The following is a 20,409-nucleotide window of genomic DNA, read 5'->3' on the forward strand; positions in this document are numbered from 1 at the left end:
TTTGTAGGAATATTCCCTTAAAAACCTTGGAATGTTTTTGCATGGATTGACAGTTTTCCATGGTGATCCTTTCTTTGAGATAAAATTCAGTGATAGATAAAATTCAGTGATAGGAAGTGGCTGAACGTTTTGAGGTGGGGTTTTTGTGTTTGGTTTTGGTTTTATTTTGGGATTTATCTGTGTCATTCCCTGCTCCAATCCCGCTGGAATCCCAGCTCTGCACTGCACAGGTGTCCTTGGATTTGAGATCCCTCAGGATCTGGGCTCCAAGTCCAGATCTTTGCAGCTTTAATCCATGTGCAAATTCATCAAGCTGAGGGTAAATTGAAAACTCATAATGGAATTTTGCTGTTGGGATGAAAAACTGGGGGAAACTCTTCAGTTTGGGCAGGGAGGGAATTGCAGGAACTTCCAGCCAGGAAATCCAGGTGGGAATTGTGGCAGAGGGATTGGCAGTGAGTGGAGGAGGAGGAGTAATGCCCAAACATCTCTGGAGTGGTGGATTCCTCATCCTCAGGTCCCTTCTGCCACTGCCAAATGTCACCAGATGGGAGTGGGAATGGGAATGGGAATGGGAATGGGACTGGGAATGGGAATGGGAATGGGACTGGGAATGGGAATGGGAATGGGAATGGGAATGGGAATGCAAATGGGAATGGGAATGGGAATGGGAATGCAAATGGGAATGGGAATGCAAATGGGAATGGGAATGGGAATGGGAATGGGAATGGGACTGGGAATGGGAATGGGAATGGGACTGGGACTGGGAATGGGACTGGGAATGGGAATGGGAATGGGAATGGGAATGGGAATGGGACTGGGAATGGGAATGGGAATGGGAATGGGAGTGGTGTGTGGCAGCAGGGTGAGTGTGCAAGGCTGATCCCAAGGGATGCCCCTGGATCCATTCCCAGGCTTTATCACAGAAAGCACCACCCAATAATGTGGGAAATATCCTAAATTTGGAGAATCAGGAATCATTCAGGTTGGAAAAGACCTTGAGGGCCGTCAAGTCCAACCATCCTCCAAGGGCTGGAAAACCCTTCTGGGGAAGGAATCATTCCTATTATTGAGGGAATAAATGTCTTGCTCATGCAAAGTTCTCAAAGTAGGAGGGTTGAGTTGGGCTAAAAGTGCTTTTTACTGGGTTCTGACCAGAGGAACGATGGGTTCTTGTCCCCCTTGTTTGTGGGGGACAGCAAATTTCTGGCTGGAAACCCACGGACTGATCACCATTGTAATAAAAATAATTGAGATAAAAGCAATTTAAAAAAAAAAAAAGCCTTGAAAACCCTTAAACTTTTGGGGCTGGCTTCTGAAAGTCCAGAATTAAAAATAATGTAGTTGAAAACAGCTTTCCTACAGCAGAGTTAATGAGCAGAGAACACCCAAGAAAACACTGATTTTTCTCTTAAAATGCCTCCTTCCCTCTTCCTTTTGTCCCTGAGATTTTGGTGGGTGCTGACCAGACAGACCCTTCCAGCAAAAGGAGGGTTAACTCCTGGAGAAAGGGGGTGGAGAGGGAATCCCAGCTTGGAACTTGAGACTTTCCAGCTGAGAAAGAAAGATTTGGAGATGCAGACGTAATCCCAGAGCTCTGCAATCAGCTCCCTGTCAAAGGAAGTCGGGAAAAGCACAAGGAAAACTGCCCAGGCGCGCTGGGTGCAGGGCAGGACACGGAGCAGCAGTGCCACCACCTCCTCCAGGGTGAGTATGGAAAAACTGCCCATCTGAACGCTTGGAAAACGGTTGGAATGTTGGGAATGGCTGGGAGGGAAGGGCAGGAGCAGAGCAGAATGCAGAATGTTTGGTACCAGATGCAATAGGTGAGCTCTCAATTCAGCTTTTCCTGCAGCCAGGCTCCAGGGATGAGCTGGGGGGGTCTGGAGCAGAATCTCTGCTCGTTCCTGCTGTCCCCATGAGCTGCCAGGAACTGCAAACAAACTCATGGACTGGGAATGCAAATTTGTGTGGATTTCATCTCCAAATGGGAGCATTTTGATTTGTGTGGCTTAACTCCTTCAGCTTGAGCCGCTCTCCTTATCTGCCTGCTCCAGCTGCAGGATTCCGGGTAATCCCTGCGTGCAGGATGGGCTTTCCTGATCTTTGGAGCATCCTGGAGGAGCTCCACACTTTGTTTGCTGCCTGTGGGATGCTCCACAGCTGCTGCACTGAGAGGGGGGCAGTTTGTGCTCCGGAGGATCCAAGGATTTTCTGATTGATCCAGACACGACGAAGGATGGGAAGAGGGAAGAGATGCTGCAGCCTTGTTTCTCCACAGGGTTCCCAAACCTGCCAAGTGCTTGGGGATGGGATGTTCCAGCTGGGGTGTGATTTACTGCAGCATATTATTAATATTATTATTATTAATAATAATAATAGTATGAATATTTATGGAGCAGCTGACGGTTAACGCGCTGGACTCCCCAGACCGTTCCACGCTGGGTTTTGTGGGGATGTGTTTGTGAAATGCCTGTTTTCCATTACGAAGCTGGGAGATAAACGAAGATGACACTCACATTTTCCTAACATAAATTTCTCCCTTTCCCCGTCCTCCTTGGAAAACATCATTTCCAGCAGCCTGCCTGCTCCAGACATCAAAAGGACCCGGGTTTACAAGCCCTGGGTCAGGTCCTGTGCAGGAGAGACGCAGATGATCCAAATCATCCGCACGACAACACAAAGCTGGGATGGGGAGCAGTGAAAGGAGGAAGCTGGACATTGTGGGAGGGGAAGGAAAAATCTCCTGAGAGGACTTGTCTCTCTGATGCACTTCAGGTGCTGGGGAGAGATTTTCCTGCTTTTTCTGGCCAGTGACATCTTCCTGTTTTCCTGCTTTTGCCCTAAATGTTTTCAGTCCTAAGAACTCAACCTTTTGAGCTCAGACTCGTGTCCAAGTTGTTGTCTCATCTCATCTCCATGAACGCAACATCCTTTGCTCTTGGCCTCGCTGGACGCTGCCTCTTGCCCAGATCAGATCCATTCACAAACTTCCTCTCCTTGGCTTTTTCTTCCCTGTCACATCGAATACTCATCAGGACTTTTGCTGTCCTCATCCCATATCCTGCTCTCTTTGAAGTCTGCTCCTTCCCTGCTGACGCCCCTTGCCCTTGGCAGGACCGAAATTTCAATGCAAACAGCAAAAATGTGAAATTCCAGCGCAATTTCAATGCTTCCTTTAGTCCCATTCCCTGTTTTCCTGGACCTTCCGTCCCTTTCATCTTGGATCATCCTTCCTTATGCAGCACCTGCCACTTTTTTGTGGGATATTAAGAGTATTTCATCCATCAATTCCAGCTCAGAGCTCTGGATCAGTGATATTTCTCCTTTTATTATAATTATGCTAAGATTAAGCATAATTACCTCAGAATTACGGCACTGAATAAACCCAAGGCTCAAGTTACAGATGAGAAACCTTGTTCTGTTTTTTGCTCTGCTTTAAAAACTTCCCTGTGCCTTGAAGGGCAGCTCAAACCAACTGAGCTGTTGAAATAAATCCTTTTTTACATCTTCAACCTGCTGAGTCCTCATCAACACTGGGAAACCTTCAGTAACCAACACCCCAAAGGATAAGAGCAAAGAACCCTGGAGCACATTCTTTTAGTCCATTATTTTAGTTCTTAACATTTGCCATATAGAAATTCAGTTGTTTATTATTATTATTATTATTATTGTTATTGTTATTGTTATTGTTATTGTTATTGTTATTGTTATTGTTATTGTTATTGTTATTGTTATTGTTATTGTTATAATTAATAATGATAATGATAATGATAATAATAATAATATACCCAGATATAAAATCCACTCTTCTTCCTCACCCATCCCTTTTAACCCAGACATAAAATACATAATAATAATAAATAATAATAAATTATTATTATTAATAATAATAATAATAATAATAATAATAATAATAATAATAATAATAATAATAATAATAATAATAATAATAATAATAATATACCCAGATATAAAATCCATTTTTCCCTCATCCACCCCTTTTAAGCCAGACACAAAATCTCCTTTTTTCCCTTTTTTCCTGCCCCTGGATGTTCCCCTGCCCTCAGTGCTCAGCCCTGGGTGAGGATTTGGCTGCTCTCAGCCCAGGGCTCAGGATTCCCATGTCCTGCTCCTGCTGCCGTTCCCGAGCCTGGATTGGGATCTCTCCTAAGGAATTGTCTGGTTCCTGAGCCTGCCAAGAGCCGAGGCAGCTCCTGCAGGACACACAGAGCGTGGCAGCATCCGACCTTTGCAGTTCTCTCTTGGGAAAGGGGAGACAAAAAGGCAAGAAACAAAGCAAACAAAACAAGGAACAGCTCTGCAAGTGCCAGAAGCAAAAGTCAGTGCAGATAGCAAGCTGGGTTTTTGGTGGTTTTTTTTTTTTCTCTTCTATTTTTAATCTGCTTGCTTTCATTTTTCTTTGGAACTCGTGGAAAGGATGAGTTTCTGGATGAGGAAAAGTGGCTGAAGCCGTGCTGAGACAGAAATAATCTGGATAATCAGTGCAGGGAAGAGGGACAGCAAAACTACGTGACCGCTGAGCTGAAGTTTGGGCAAATCTCTCTTTGTCTGGGACATTTCCCTGCTTTTGCAGAGAGCTCCAGCCCCAAATCCAATCTCAGGGCAGTGTTATTACAAGAATTCATCTTTGAAACCCCAGCAGAATTTGTTTGGATTGCTGATTTCCTCGAGGCCTCGGGATATGCTGAAGTGGAGGAAATCCATGGGTTAGCACACAAAAGTATCCAGTTGCAGGGTCTCTGAGGGGTGGGAAATCACTTCCCAAACGTGCCTAATAGTCCTGGGGTGGAGAAATTATTAGTGCTGATTACACCCTGAACCAACAAACCATCAAAGCAGATCCCAGCCAGGGATGTGGGTGCTGAAAGAGCAGGAAAATTAATGGGAGAGTGGGGAGATAAAGGCTCCACGCTGCTCTTGCTGTGTTTTGTCCCTGGGTAGAGCCACATTAGTGGCTAAATTACATTTCTTTCAGCAAAGGTCTTAACGAGGAGCTTGTAATTGCCAGCATGGAGGAGTCATGAGTGCCTTTCATCCAGTTCTCTGCTTTTTGGGACCCTTGGAAAGATGGAAAACAACTCGTTATTACTTCTAGACTGACCTTGGATCTCTTGAGTTGGAGAATTAAAGGGGCTCTGGACATGACAGGTCCTGTCCTTGCTGTCCCCTGCCCATGGGATGTGGTGGGGAGGGACCTTCTGGGCACTTCCAGACATCCAGGAGCAGCCCCAGCTTCTCTGGGAAATCCATCCCAGGGCCTTCCCACCCTCCCAGGGAGGAACTGATAGGAATTTATAATGGCTCTTTCCTCAGAGAGCCCAAATCACCACCTGGGGTAGCTTAAATCTGCAAAATATTCCAGGAGGAACAGGAAACTCAGGGCTAGCGAGACCTGAACTCCCTGACTCGAACAGAGGAATTTTCCTTGAGAATTGGAAGTGAATCCCTGCAGGGACACCTGCACTGAGTCCTGTCCCTCCCCTGGGTGATCCAGAGGCTGCTCAGACACCTCCAGGACAGCTCCAGCCCCTCCAGAGCTTCCAGGTTCCTGTGGATCCTCTGCCAGCAGGGACACTCCGGGGTGTCCCTGTGGGTGACTGTCCCTGAGAGCAGCAGATGGGACATTCCCAAATGGCATCTTCCCTGGAAAACCTTGGAAAGCCTGGGAAATCTCCTTTCCAAGGGTGGGGATGAGGAACAGCCATGAGTAGGTGGCACCTGTGGCTGATCCAAGGAGGTTTTGTGCTCACCTGTCTGGTCTCATGGAATCCATGTCTTGAAAACAACATCCCAAGGAAAATCCTAGAGAATTTGACAGAAATCTGTTCCCACTTTTTTTCAAGCCCTCTCCTTCATTGATTTAACGTTTGAGGTGCAGCTTTTGTCCCGGACAATCCTCCTTAACACACAACCCAATTCTGATCCTTCTCACCAGGAATTTGTGCTGTTCCACTTGGAAAAACAGGATTCCCTTCAGGAAACTCCCTCAGGAGTGAGAGATCTGAGAGCTCTCAGCCCCCAGGGCCTCCAGGTTAGTGGATTTTCTGTTGCATCCTTTTAAAAACCATTGGAACCGCAGCAGGATGGGGAATTATTGTGGAGGATAAATATCCCCTGCAAGGAACCTCACAAGGATATGGAAAAGTGTTTCCAAAAGCAAGGTAAGCAGAGGAATCTGTATTTTCCCTAATTTAATCTCTCTCCACCATCCTGGATGGAAGAGGAGCCCAAGTTTGTTTTCTCCTTGCACGAGAAATAATTTGATTTTTTCCCTAATGATTGGAATTTGTGTAAATTGACAATATAACAAAGGACAGGGTGAGAAAGATCAGCTCCAGAGCTGGGTGTCAATTATTCCCCTGTTAAAGTTTGCTGTTGAGCTCATGTTAGTTGTGTTTAATCACAGGTTTAAGGGCAGGTTTCAGCCCTGAGGAATTCCCTGAGTCTCTCCCCAGTGCTGGGTTTTCCTTGCTCAAGGGCTGCACTCACATCACCAGAGTTTGGATTTGCTCTTATTTCCTATTTTATCCACAATATTTTAGAAGATGCAGTGCAGAAAAAGGAGGATTTCATGCAAATTAAGGGGTGAGGAGGAGAAAATCCAAACTGTTTTGGCTCTGGGAACTCCCAGGGTTTCCCTCTCCAGCCTGTGGAGACAGGGAAGTGAAAAGAAGCAGGAAAGGAAAATCCAAGGCAGGGAAGGCACTTGAAGGCCTTTCCCATCCATCCCTCCCCTCTTGTGCAGCACCTCCCACTCCAGGGTAGGAAAAGCACAAAAAATCAGGAAATAGTGAGGACAGAATTAGTTTTTAATTTGCTTTCCCCAAGTTTTAATAATCCCCAATGCTGTTAATAATACATTTATATCCCTCTAAAGAACAGAACTGATAAACTTCCTTTTTTCTAAGGTAGTGCTTGTTCAGGGGGTTAAACCTTCTCCCAGGTGCTATTCCAAAAAAAAGAGCAGGGATTTCAACTCCAGGAATTTCAGTCTGCAGGACAAAAAAAAAGAGACTTATTTGAAGCTTGGGTAGGTCTGGATTTTCAGTGTCTACAACCTCCCTCCCCCCTAAAATAACACTCAAACCGCTGTGAGGGAAACCTTGGGCCAAGTTTTACAACTTAACCACATGCAGAAGTGCTTATGCAAGTGCTGCCTTCAAGATGAACTCAGATTTCAGGCGAAAAAGGGGAGTTTTGGGACACTGAGGGTGTCAGACTGGTCTGGAGATGTGCTGGCACCTTTGGGGACTTCCCAGCTCGGCTTCTGTGCTTTGTGATTGTGCCAAAAGGGAGCTCAGAGGGTTTTCTGTGTCTCCCTGGATGTCATTTAAGGTTGGGCAGGAGGGAACTTTAGGAGATGAGCGGCACCTCCTCGAGTTACTGTCTGCAGGTTAAAGCAACAGCAGAAAAAAATGGAGATATATATATAAAAAAAAATAGATATAAAAAAATCCAGGCCCTTTTTTCCCAGCTGGTTCCATCTGTGTGGTCTGCTCTGCTGGGGAATTCCTGCTATGGGAGATCTCCACAGCTCCCAGAGGGTTGAGGGAGATGTGTTGGAGCTTCTTTCTTCTGGAGACCTTAAATTGTGGTTGTTTTTGAGGTTCTGGTGGCCCTGTGGCCTTTGGATGTGTCTTTGCCACAGAGTCCCTGAAAACGAGCACAGGACCAACACAAAGAGTGAAAGCAGAGGCCTGGAGCTGGAGTCTTGGCTTTTTCCCAGCCTAATGGATATTCAGTGCTGGCCTGGAGCCTCTGGGATTAGCAGAGCGTTGTTTTCCTCAGGGATTTGGGGAAATCTCCAGCTCGGCTTCTCCAATGCTGGCTCTTCCCCCAGCTCGTGACGGGTTCGTTCCGTGAGCAGGAGCAGATGATAAATCCATCACCTCCTGACATTCTCAACTTTTTATTCCTTTTTCCCTTCCCACAATGGCACCAGGGCCTTCCACAGAGTGTTTGTAGCTGTGGGCTTCCAGAGAAGGATGGAGTTAACGGGAGCGCTGTCGGCCTCCCCTCAGCAGCAGCAGATTAAAAACCATTAATTACAATCAGTGGGAGGCTCCAGAGGCCTCTGTCCTGCCTCGTGGAGCTGGGTTGGGATGGGCACAAGCTCTTCCTGATGGCCAGGATCCTGGGAATGGCTCCAGTGTGGGCACACTTTGGGATCTTTAGGAATAACAATGAGGCTGAAAGCACAGGGCTCTGCTCAGGGACGGCTTTGGACGTTGTTTGAGGTGGATTTGGACAGCACAATCCTCAGGGGATGAGCTCTGAGTCCTCTTTGGACATCAACCTCCCTCAGCTGGGCCTGGGCAGGACAAAACTGGGGGGATGAATTTGGCTGGAGTCGCTCTGGAGTTGTCTCTGCAGGAAAGGCCTGGCCTGTCCCAGAGCAGGAGGTGACACAAGGAGGCTGAGGGAAGGGACAGCTCCATCCCTGCATCCAAATCATGTGCTGGATTTGTGTTTCTCTTCCTGGGGCCACCTGAAAACCATTTGCTTCCAGCAAGTGGGAAGGCAGGGAAGGATTTATGGGATGAAACAGGGCAGATGGATCCGGGGAGATGGATCCTGTGGGCTCCTCTTGTGCCTCCTGGGAAAGGAGTTTGGATCCAGGGGGTTGGATCTGGGCTTTAATGTAAATCCTGGGGTTTTGGTGAGTCATTGAGGCCAATTCCTTCCAAGAGCCCCCTCTGCCCTCTCCCAGCAGCCATTCCCTTCCCTTTGGGATCATTCCTGGGGTGTGCCAGCTCCTGGTGGCAGCGCAGGGAGCTTGGGCACAGCTCTGAGGGCTTGCTGGTGTGGAAAACCCATCCCATTTCCAGCCTCTGGGAATGCTGCAGGCAGGGAAAGGCTGGGAGCAGCCCCTGAGGTGGTGCTGACATCCCCAATAAAACTCAGGGAGCTCGCTCCAACTCCTGAGCCTCAGTGCTGGGATTTAATGAGCTCCAGAGCTCCAGCACGACCCCAAGAGCTCCCAGGTCATGGAGAATGAAGGATTTCTTTCAACACCACAGAAAACCCATAAAAAAACAATCTCCAACCCATCCAGAGCCCACCCTGGCTTCCACCAACCATTCCTGCCTCAGAGTGAGTGCCAGGAACCTCCTGGAAGAGACAAACCCCAGAGCTGCTGAGCAGGTTTTGCAGGAGTTGGGATGGATGGGTCTTTGATCCCCTTGGATCCTTCAGGGGCTGCAGCCAGTGCCACCAAACCCTGCTCTCCAAACAGAGATTCCCTGGGAATTTCCAGTGGGCTGCAAGGCTTTGTCTCCTCCCCACTCCTGGAGCAAAGCTTGGCTTTGCTGCACTGCTCTGAGTTCTACTTTTGTCCTATTAATTCCTGGCAAAGTAAAGCCAAGGCAGAGCTGGATGACAGCATGTGCCAGTGGTTGTTCCTGCTCCTGCCATCTGGAGCAACATCTTCCCTTTACCTCTCCCTTTTCCCCCTCTTTTCCTCCCTTTTTCTCCCCTTTTTTTCCTGTTTCCTTCCAGGTCTCAGCCTGTTCAGTTCCTCTTCTTCTTCCCCCTCCTGCTCTGCTCCTGTTCCCTGCAGCAGCTCTGCTGAGCTCACAGGCCCTATTCCTACAGAAATGTTGTGGAAGTGAAGCCAGGTTAATATTCCCTCCCTGAATGTGCATGGAGACTCCTTCCCACTCCATGAGTGCATTCCCGAGCTTTTAGCATTTTCAGGATGTTGTTTTTTGTGCTGCTTTCACCTGTGTCAGCCAGACCCCAGAAACAGGGTGAAGTGAGGTGGAAATGTGTCCTGGCTGTGCACTGAGGCCCAGAGCTGAGGGATCTCCCCCATCCCCACCTCCTCTGCCCTCATGGGCACTGGAGATGATAAAGGAGAGGTTCAGCCCCTTCCAGCAGGGAAAACCTCCCAGGGATTTGCTCCCAGTGGAGTCTATTACAGCATTTGTGTGATTTTAAAACAATAAAACACCTCAGGGCTGCTCCATCTCAGAGCCCCCAAACCTGAGCTTTGAGCATCTCAAGGTCACTGCTGCCCTCCCCAGCTGGGCAAGGCCCAGAGGTGACAGCCAGGAGTGGGAAGGACATTTCCAGTGGGAAAAGGCTGTGTTTGGAGCCTGGACCTTTCCCCTCCCACCTCAGTCACAGCAGATGAATGATTTGTTTGTCATCAAATTAAGGCCCAAGCTGGGCCTTTGGCTTTGCTGCTCCATTCAGCAGAGTTTTGCTTTGTGTCTGGCCAAAAAGTGACTCAGAGGAGCCACGACCGAGGGGCACAGGCCCTCCTGCAGCCAGGCAGGGACTGGAATCCATCCCTCAGCAAATCCAAGGACAGAGCTTGCTTAGGAAACCGAGGAAATCACGGGCAGGGAGATTGGAACCATGAGCTGCCCCACAGGGAGGAACGGTCAGGAAAGGACAGGCTGTGCTGATCCAACACCCAGGATAAGGAGCTGACTGGGGTCAGCCCTCCCTGGAGAGCTCTGGGAGCTCCCAGACATTTTTGCAGCTGGGTGGGATCCAGATGGAGCAGCCAGTGGGAGCCAGACCGTGCGTGGGTTGCTGAGGATGTGTTTCCATTCCTCGTCTTCCATCCCAGCAAGAGTTTTTATATTGCAATAAACTGAAGGAATTCTGCACTTTCCCAGTAGCACTGGGCTCTTGTTGGGGGTTTTGGGAGGCACTTTAGGGGCTGGGAATGTGGGGTGGGAAGGGAACCCCATCCAGGTGGTCCTGGGGAGTGTGGGAGGGATGGACACTTTTGGGGAGAGCAGGATCCCACTGGGAGCCAGTTTGGCTTCTGCAGCTGTGGATGGCAACTGCTGCCTTCTGTGTGGAATTGTCTTGTCCAGCTTTTATTCCAGGGCAGCAGCTCCTTCCTTCCTTCCCCCATGGAAGTGCCTCCAGAAGTCCAGCCCCTGTCTGGCTTGAGGGGATTTTCATGGGGTGGGATTGAAGGGCTGGGATGTGAGCAGGAATTCCAGGAAGCTGGAATTCCTGCTCATGTGGGAATGCACTGAACCCAGCGAGCTGAGCTGGTCTGTGCTGGCTTCTTCTGTGGAAGGGACCAATCACAGGGAGGAGTCTGTGGGATCAGGGAACGGGAAACAGGAGAGCTGGAACCAAGCCTTGGCTCTGCCATGGGCTCAGTGCATTGCACTGAGAGAGGCATTTAAGGTCACCCTGAAAATAGTCAGCTCCTAATCTGAGGAGTTCAGTCAGGCTTTAAAAGTGTGGGGAGCTCCCAGGGCTTGGAATTGTCCACTTTGGAAACATTCCAAAGGGCAATTCCTCAGCTGCCCCTCCACTGGAAGATATTCATGGACAATTCAAATATCTTGGTTTCAAGAGGAAAAACGGGGTTGGTGATGGTTGGCTTGGAAGGATGGGGGAGAAGGAACCCATTCCATTGCTGGAATTTGCAGGATCTGGATCCTTACTTGCCTTGACCTCAGTGAGAGGTGCTGGTGCTCCCAGCAGGGAGGGGAACATCCCTTACTGGGCCAGCTGGGATTTTCCATGGTGCTCGAGCCGTTCTTGCACATAATTCCCACTGCGCTTTATGAGCCTGTGGTGCCTGCTCCTTTGCAGATCCTGGGAAAGCTGCTGCCAAAACCCAAATGTTCTGCCACCCAAAATCCAGCCAGGGGTGAGGAGCAGCTGAGGAAAATCCCCGTGGAGCTCTTGGGTCAGACACATTCATTGAATCCCAATAAAAGCCTCTCCGTTGGGCAGGGAGCAGCTCCCGGCTGGAAGGCCCCTGGATGACTGGATTGGGAGGGAGGCTGAGCTCAGCCAAAGGCAGAAACGCTTCAGTTCTGCTGGATTCCACAGGCCAAACCTCCAGGTGCCTCTCCAGGCTCAGATCTGGCTGGTGGGGAGGGTGATCCATGTGTGCACCTGCCCTTGGGATAATCCCAGCCTTGGGCAGCTCCGCTGGCTCCGCTCAAGGTGAAAAAATGGGCTTGGAAACTTTTCCTTTAAAGCCAGAGCAGCCTTGTTGGTTGTTTCCTTGGGATTTGGTTCCACCAGCTCCCAGGACCTGTTTTCCACGGGGCTGGCAAGCTCTGTCTGGAATCTGGATCTCAGAATGATGGGAGCAGAGCCTGTGCTGAGCCTGTCAGCTCGGGGGAGCCATAAAAAAGGAACTGAGAGTTCAAGCAAATAAAACCTGGAAGCCTGGAGAGGAGAAGGTCATGGAGACACCCTCTCCATGGCAGGACACTGTGTTTTTTGGGGCTGGGCTGCTCTGCCTGGCTGCAGATCTCTGGCACATCCCAGATGGACTGTGGAGCTGCAGGAAGCAGCTCAAAGTCGGGATAATAAACCAGGAAGATGTTTTTGAAGCAAAACCAGGTGTTAATCAAGGCTCAGGGAATGTTTCAGGTGCCTCCTCCCTCCCTGTCCAGAATCCATCTCCAGCAGGATGGAGAATTCCCTAGAAAAATGGATCCAGGCTGCAAATCCAGGATCTCCATCCCGGGCAGGGAATTTGTTTTGCTTCCCTCCTGTCCCTGGAGCAGCTGCCACACTTATCCCACCAATGGGGAGATTCCAGCTCTGCCCAATCCCGATTTGTGGTGCATTGTCCCAGCTGCTGGATGTGTCTGGAGCCTGTGGTGCCCAGCATGGGAGTGGTTTCCTTCCTGCAAACCAGTTTGGGACTGGTGCTGGCAGCCGAGGAGCTGCCAGGAACCTGGTGGAAACAATTCCCAAAATCTTCCCTCGCAGGGCACAGCAGGCCTGGGGCTTTAGGGAGCTGCTCCAGCATTCCTGTGGCACTTCCCCATCTTGACCAGGGCACAAACCCCATCCCTGGAAGTGTCCAAGGCCAGGCTGGATGGATATATCCAGGCAGGATATCCACCCTGGGATAGTGGAGAGTGTCAGGGTTGGAAAAAGATGAGCTTTGAGGTTCCTTCCATCCCAAAACTTTTGGCAAAGTGTTCTGTCCAGGTTCACCAGGTGGGAATGGGCTGGGAACCATTTGTCCAGCCTGGAACGGGGCAAAGGCTCTTTCATCTCCTTCCCAAGCCTTGGGAGACCCTTCCACTGAACCCTCACTGCTCCCATAGCGAATCCAAAAATTATTTCATCCCTGTCCCGTGGCCCAGCCAGCCCTGGAGCCAGCAGGAACGTGGCTTCAGGAGCTGGGGAGGGCCCCCAGGATCCCAAACATCCCAAAATTCCATCAAGATCTGTGTGCACAGCCAGGATCTGCTCCAGCTCCCACCAGCCCCAGTGTGCTGGAACCATCCCAGAGCTCCACGTGCAGACAAACTGGGAACAAACACTCCTCTCCAGGATTTCACCCCTCAGCTGCAGCAGCTGAAACAATCCAGGCCCTCCTGGGGCTCGTGGCCTTTTCCTTTGTCTCCGTGTTGGGGAATCAAGCTGATTCCTGTCAGGAAGATAAATGTTGTCTCCAAAGCTCCGATAAGAAGGATGAAATCTGTCCTTTGCTGAGGGCTCTGCAGAGGTTTGGGGGAATTCAGTTGGAAAATCAAGATTAGGCTTGTTAAGAGCTTGGAGGCTGATCCAGGGGGTGGATTTTTGGGAGGGAAATGGATGTGAACCCTTTATTTGGAGGTCATTTCCCGTTTTTCACCCCGTGTCCGTCCTGGTGGAGCAGCGTTTCTGGGGGATCAGAACTCGGATATTCTGGTGAGGGAAGTCTTGGAAGCAGAAGGGCAAATCCCAAAAGGTCTGGTTTTCCCTGGATATGGGGAAGCCAAGCGTGGTGCCCACCTGAGGAAATCCCATCAACATCTGGAGGTTATCAGGTGGGGTGGAGGCTGTGGCACCTCTGCTCCCCAGTCCTGGCAGAATCCAGCCTGGATTCATCCCCTCTGCCCTTTAAGCAAAGAAATGTCCTTAAAACTCGCAGTGAGCCCTTTTTAGTGAGTGTAGGTGGTGAGAAACACAGAATTTCCCAAATAAAATCAGCAAAATGCTGGGTGGCAGCCCTGGTTCTCTCGGCTTCCTTAAAAACCCAGCTCTTAATGGATCTGCTGGAAAGTTTTTGAGGTGTTGTTTGAAGTCTGGGCCAGTTTTATGTTTTATGCAGGAATTTGGCTACAGGAAGTCTTGGTTCTTTCACGTATTTTGTATCAAAATCCCTTTATAGACCGAATAATCCCTTTTCCATGGCAGAGCCTCTGCCCCATGCCCAGACTGCTCCGACCTGTTCATGCTGCTGAGACGATTTCTGTCTAAAACCTGTAGCTTTTTTTTTTATTGTTGTTAAATCTCCAGGCTTTTGCTCTTTTCCAAGCACATTTTCACGGGGTTTTTTCATGGGAAGATCCCCGGGAATTTCAAGGGCTGGAACTGCCGGGGAAGTTGGGGTTCAGAGGAGCACTGAACACAACTGAGCTGAGCTGGTCGGTGCTGCCGGAGCTTTGGCTTCTCTTCTAGCGATGTGTAAGGAACTAAATACGAGGGAAAAAATTTCTGTGGGATCAGGGGAGGAGGAACAGGAGAGGAGAAAGAGGGGAGGAAACGCTCGGCAGAGCTGGAGCATCCCTGAGTTCAGCGCTCGGAGCCGCTGACCTGGAGTCACCTCCGCTGGCACTGACGGGAAATCCTCGCCAAAAATTCCTGCGGTTTCCCAACCCCTGGGCTGCCGGGGGTTCGCAGCATTCCCAAAGGCAGCCGTGCCTTCAGGAATGCCCCAGGGGAGCCCTCACACGCTGATAACGAGCGGGGCGAGGCTCTTATCAGCATCCCGCTGACATCCCCGGCACGGCGATGAAGGCTCGGGATGCTGGAGGCACCGGGAGCCTCCCGCCTCCTCCCGGGACACACGGCATTCATTAGGGATCCCTTTCCATTCATTAGAGATCCCTTTCCATTCATTAGGGATCCCTTCCCATTCATTAGGGCTCCCTTCCCGTTCATTAGAGATCCCTTCCCATTCATTAGGGATCCCTTTCCATTCATTAGGGATCCCTTCCCATTGATTAGGGATCCCTTCCCATTGATTAGGGATCCCTTCCCATTTATTAGGGATCCCTTTCCATTCATTAGGGATCCCTTTCCATTCATTAGGGCTCCCTTCCCGTTCATTAGGGATCCCTTCCCGTTCATTAGGGATGCAGTGAGGGACACTGAGCTCTCCCGGGGTAACGGGAGATGGGATGACAGCGGAGATAGGGATGCGGTTTTCATTTCAGCATCCCGTTAAACGGGAGGGGAATGTTCCCATCCCGCAGCTCGTTCGCAGTTCTGTGTCGGGATGGGGTCGGAATTGAGATCTCAGGGATTGCAAATCCCAGCTGGATTTGTCTCCCGAGCCTTGCACCGGCGTTTGTGCTGTGTGGAAAGAGGGGAAGGTCCCGGTGTGGCTCTGCAGGGCTGTAAAATCAGGAGAAGGCAAATTCCCGACTGTTTTTCAGGGAGAATTCGGCTCTTCCAGTGCTGGAATCCAGGCTCCAGTGTAAGAGCAGGAATTTGCTCTTTCAGTGGGAGCAGGCAGATGTGATGACATTTAGTGAAGTGGCAGGGAATGCACCAGGGACATCCCCTGGCATCAGCCTGGATTTCCCGTGGGGGTGGAAGCTGGAAAAGTCTCCTGGACACCCAGCTTGAGGGATGGGATCAGTATTCCCAGTATATCCCAGTATAGAGCCAGGCTGGACTGGTCATCCTTGGATCTTGTAGCCTCTGCCCAGCCACTGCAAGGCTTTCCAGGAGGAAACTGCTTTATCCTTTATCCATTCCCAACTGTGTGGTTCAGTGGTAACCTCAGATTCCAGCCAGGAAAATCCCTCCAAGGCCAGCCCAGGGTGTGCCAGGCCTGCAGAGTGGAGCATCCCTGTCCTCTACTCCCAGCTTTTCCAGAGCCTGGAAACTGCTGGAGACTCATCTGCACACAGAAACTGCTGGAGACTCATCCCCATTTCCCAGAGCCATGGAATCAGGATCACTGAGGGTGGAGAAGAGCTCCAGGAACAGAGTCCCAGCCCCATCCCCACCTTGTCCCCAGCCTGGAGCTCTGAGTGCCACCTCCAGGAATTCCTGGGACACCTCCAGGGATGGGCACTGCAAACCTCCCTGGGCACTTCCAATTCCTGATCCCCCTTTCCATGGGGAAATTCCTGCTGCTGTCCACCCTGAGCCTCCCCTGGCTCAGCCTGAGGCCGTTCCCTCTCCTCCTGTCCCTGTTCCCCCTGGCTGTCCCCTCCTGGCAGGGAGCTGTGCAGAGCCAGAAATTCCCCCTGAGCCTCCTTTGCTCCAGCCTGAGCCCCTTCCCAGCTCCCTCAGGAATTCTCCAGCCCCTTCCCAGCTCCCTCAGGAATTCTCCAGCCCCTTCCCAGCTCCCTCAGGAATTCTCCAGCCCCTTCCCAGCTCCCTCAGGAATTCTCCAGCCCCTTCCCAGCTCCCTCAGGAATTCTCCAGCCCCTTCCCAGCTCCCTCAGGAATTCTCCAGAACTCCAAATGAGCCAAACTGAGCTTCCATCGGACACCAACCTCCTTAAACTCGATTTTATTTCACACACAGCACAACACTGCTCCCCTTGACCAATCCTTTGTCCCAGAGCCGGACTGAGGAGCCAGGTTCAGCTTTGCTTGAACTCTTGGAAAGGCAGCACTTGGATCCAGGGCCTCTCCCGACCTTCCTGGAGCGCTCACATGTGCGGAGCAGAGCCGGAGCCTCGCCCGCTCCGAGTGCATCATGACCTCTGTTAAGCAAACACTTGCTGTAATCGCCTCCAGATCTGCCCTGGCTTTGATCAGCTGCAGGATGACTTTATCTTATGATATAAATATGTAAAACATCCATTTGTTTTCGGGCAGGATGCAAATAAATCATTGCGTAAGTTCGGGCCCAAGCGAGGAGTGCAGCCGTGGCTCCAGAGCTCCTCAGGCTCCACCTCCTGGAAGGTCATTCCTGCAGGAACACGGCGTTTCTCTTCCCTGCTTCGCTTTCTTCCAGAGGTTTCTGTCCCTCATGGACAGCTCTGGGTGTTCCCAGTGGAGCAGTGATGGAACAGCTCCTGTCCCTCCCTCCCAAAACCACCCAGTGCTCCCAAACCAGCTCAAACTCCTGCTGGGATCACTCAGGAGGCCTGCTGCTCATCCTGGAGGTGCTCATCCTGGAGGTGCTCATCCTGGAGGTGCTCATCCTGGAGGTGCTCATCCTGGAGGTGCTCACCTCCAGCCCTGCCACCCCTGCCACCTTCAGCTCATTCCCAGCACCCCTCTGCCCTTCCCACAGGAATCATTTCTCCAGCAAAGAGGGTTTCTCTTCAACCCTCTGGTTCTTCTTCCCACAGCCTGTGCCCATCCCAGCCCCTGATCCCACTGCTCCTGCTGGGATTCCCTGGATCCCTCTGGCTGCTGTGCCCCCCCAGGCTGGAGCCCTTCCCCAGGGATGGCCACTGGAGCTGAGCAGCAATTCCCAGTGGGAAGCTGCTGGGAACACTCTCGGGGTGTTGTGACAGAGGTTAAGCCGAGCCCAGAGCTCAGCAGCTCCTCTGTGGTGTCAGCCAGCCTCAAGCGCTCGGTTGGTTGATGGAAAATCGGGATTTGGGCTTCCCCCAGCTGAGATTCCTCAAAATCGCCTTTCCCTGCCTGTTCCCAACCCCGGCGTGAGCACAGCCCCTGTTTGAGCTGTCAGGGAAGGCAATCTCTTGCCAAGAGATTCAGGAAAAATTGTAAAAAACATCAGCTGATGGCTGGGGAATCTCATCTGCTGAGCCAGAAGAGGCAGATGAATATTCCCATTTTTCCAGAGCTAAGGAAGGATCAGGGTCTCCACCAGCTGTGTTCTCCAAAGGTCTGGCAGCACCTTCCCAAGAGAGGAGGGATTTGGGAAGTTCTGGCTTCATTCCTACTTGTGGCCTTGTATCCCACCTTCCTGCAGGTCCTGGATTTGAACAGGGTGCCCAGAAAAGCTGTGGATTCCTCATCCCTGGAAGCATTCCAGGCCAGGCTGGATGGGCTCGGAGCACCCTGGGATAGTGGAAGATGTCCCATGGCAGGGCTGGGACTGGATGAGCTTTAAGGTCCCTTCCCACCCATTCCATGATTCTGTGATTTTTCCTTGTTGTTAAAAGGATTTTCCAGTCCTTATCCCGAATGCTCCGCTGGATTTCAGGACAGAGCCATGCCCACGTTCCCATTTCCCTAAATAACAACAATTCCAGAGAAGAACATGGAGACAAGAACAGGAATCAATATTCCAGTGCTGCTCCAGGATGTCCTGGAAGGGGAGCTCGGGGAGCTTTGGGAAGATAAGATTGGGTGCATAAAACTGCCAGATGATTAATGAACCTTTGTCCTGGCGAGGGAGATAAAACCCCTGGAGTTGCTGCCCCTGCTAACAGCTTTTCCATCACTTTGGAAATATTTTTGCTCATTCCAGAGGTATTTGATTATCTGTCTTTATCCAAGGGCAGATGGAATTGGAAATCTCCCCCAGCCCCGTTTTGCTCTCACATCAGAGCTCCTCCCTTTGCTGTTCTGTTTTCTCACCTCTGCGGGCTCCAGAGCTGGGAGAAATCCACACCAGTTCCTGCTATCCCACCTCTCCTCCTTCCCAAATTCCCAGCAGGGCATTTTATCTCCTGGCTGCCACTGCTGATGGATCCCTGGCTGCTCCCAAGGGTGGGGGAAAGGTGGATCCACACCTGATCTCTGTCATTCCACAGAGTGATCTTCACCTGGAAAAGAGATGGGGAAGAGGCAGAGCAGCCAGGGCAGAACATTGCAGGGTGTTTAAACTGGGATGGAGTGGGAGAAGACACCGGGACTTGGATGGGCAGAGCTCTTGGAGCCTTTGGAGCTTGGAAAATCCCTGAAAAAGCCTTTTCTCCTCCTCTTCCAGCTCAGCTTTCTCCTCTCCTTTCAGTTTTGCCACAGCTGATCCAAGGAAAACCCTCATGACAGGAACAGGCTGGGAATTCCCTCTGGGAATTCTGCAAGGAGGCAGCTGGGCTGGAAGGTTGCTGAAAAGTTTGGAGTGGGATGGTTTGGATGCTGAAAGCCTCCATTTTTCCATGGAATTCCCTTGGAATTCTTGTCACACCACCAGCACAATCTGTGTCCCTGTGAGGTGAAGCTGCTCACACATAAACAAAAATTGAATTTTCTCTGTTTGGAATTTTTTCTCCAAACTTTTGGTTGCAGAACAGGTTGTGTTTTGTAACTTTATCCAGCAACATTCCAGACAAACCTGTGGATGCTGGAAATGCCATTTCCCTCGGTTTGGGCAGATTTTGCAGAGTCAAATCAGCACAGAAACGAGGAGCTCAAGTTCCCTGAAAGGTGGAGACTTCAGCTGGGACAATCCATAGGAACATTCTCTGCTGGAATGAGCAGTGCTACTTTTATCCCATTAAATTCCTGGAGCTCAGCGAGTTTATTCCAAATTTATATCCAGGACAGGGCTTGGTGCATGGGATGGTGGAAGGTGTCCCTGAAATGACAGGGGTGGGATGGGATGATCCTTTTTCCCTTCTTTTGGAGAAAACCTCTGGAAAACGGGATAATTCCAGGGAGCAGCTGGAGGAGGGCAGAGCATCCCTCAAGCTTCCTGAGGAAGGAATTCATCCATGGGGAGAGCAGGTCCTGGGAAGGCTCTGAGGGATCCATGGGGACAGGAGCTGCCGGTGCCTATCCCTGGGTGCCCATCCCTGGGTGCTCAGCGCTCCCAGCTGGGACCATCAGTGCCCAGGAGCACCTGGAGGAGATGATTGGGATGGGACAGCCCCGCCCATCCCATTTTCCCACCTGGCAGCGGGATTGAAGCCGCCCATAAATCCCTGTTCCCTTAAGGGGTGAGTTTGTGGTGCAGGGAGCTGGCGTTTGTTCCTCATTTCTGAGTTTTTAGGGACAGCAAGTGGATTAGAGGATGATTTCCGCCTTCCTGGGGGGCTTCAGGGGCCTTGGCGGTTGCCTGGATTTTGGGGATGAGGCGCTGTGGGAATTTCGTCACCTGTTTTGGAACCCTGAGCATCCTCCAGAGCCGCCCTTCCCTTGGTGAGGTCAGTGAGGTCTCTGTGTCCCCAAAGTGCCCCTGGGGGAGCTGAACAAACTGGGGTTCCCTGGGATGGATCAGGATTTCCTGGGATGTGCAGGACTGGGATGGATTGGGATTTCCTGGGATGAGCTGCGCCTTGTGTTCCTGCTGGGAGTTGGGAGAGGCTGGAGCTGCCTGGGATGCAGCTCCTGCTCCTTCCCCCTCCTCGGAGCGGGGTTTGGTGCCAGCCCCTCAGGCCTGGGGCTGGGAAGGTTCAGGATATGGAAACCATTCCTGCTCCATGGGATATTCCCTGCTTCGCTCTGTTTTCCTCCCCATTTATCCCAAACCTCATCCCTGTTGCTCCTGTGCGCCGCTGGCACCCCAAGGTACGGCTTTTATTTCTCCTAATCCCCTTTTTTTATCGATTTTAGCTGTTG

The 20,409-nt window shown here is 50.9% G+C and overlaps 1 long non-coding RNA gene across 1 annotated transcript in view; it reads left to right on the plus strand.

Moving 5' to 3' along the window:
• The first annotated feature begins 6,000 nt into the window (after positions 1-6,000).
• The window catches only part of LOC131582609 (uncharacterized), an 89,655-nt gene continuing 75,246 nt past the window's right edge, over positions 6,001-20,409 (plus strand). Inside the window, exon 1 of the long non-coding RNA XR_009278370.1 lies at positions 6,001-6,055. This is a non-coding gene — a long non-coding RNA (uncharacterized LOC131582609). The remainder of the gene's footprint in view (positions 6,056-20,409) is intronic.

The sequence above is a fragment of the Poecile atricapillus genome, chromosome 10 (genome assembly GCF_030490865.1).
Source record: "Poecile atricapillus isolate bPoeAtr1 chromosome 10, bPoeAtr1.hap1, whole genome shotgun sequence".
Classification (NCBI taxonomy): domain Eukaryota; kingdom Metazoa; phylum Chordata; class Aves; order Passeriformes; family Paridae; genus Poecile; species Poecile atricapillus.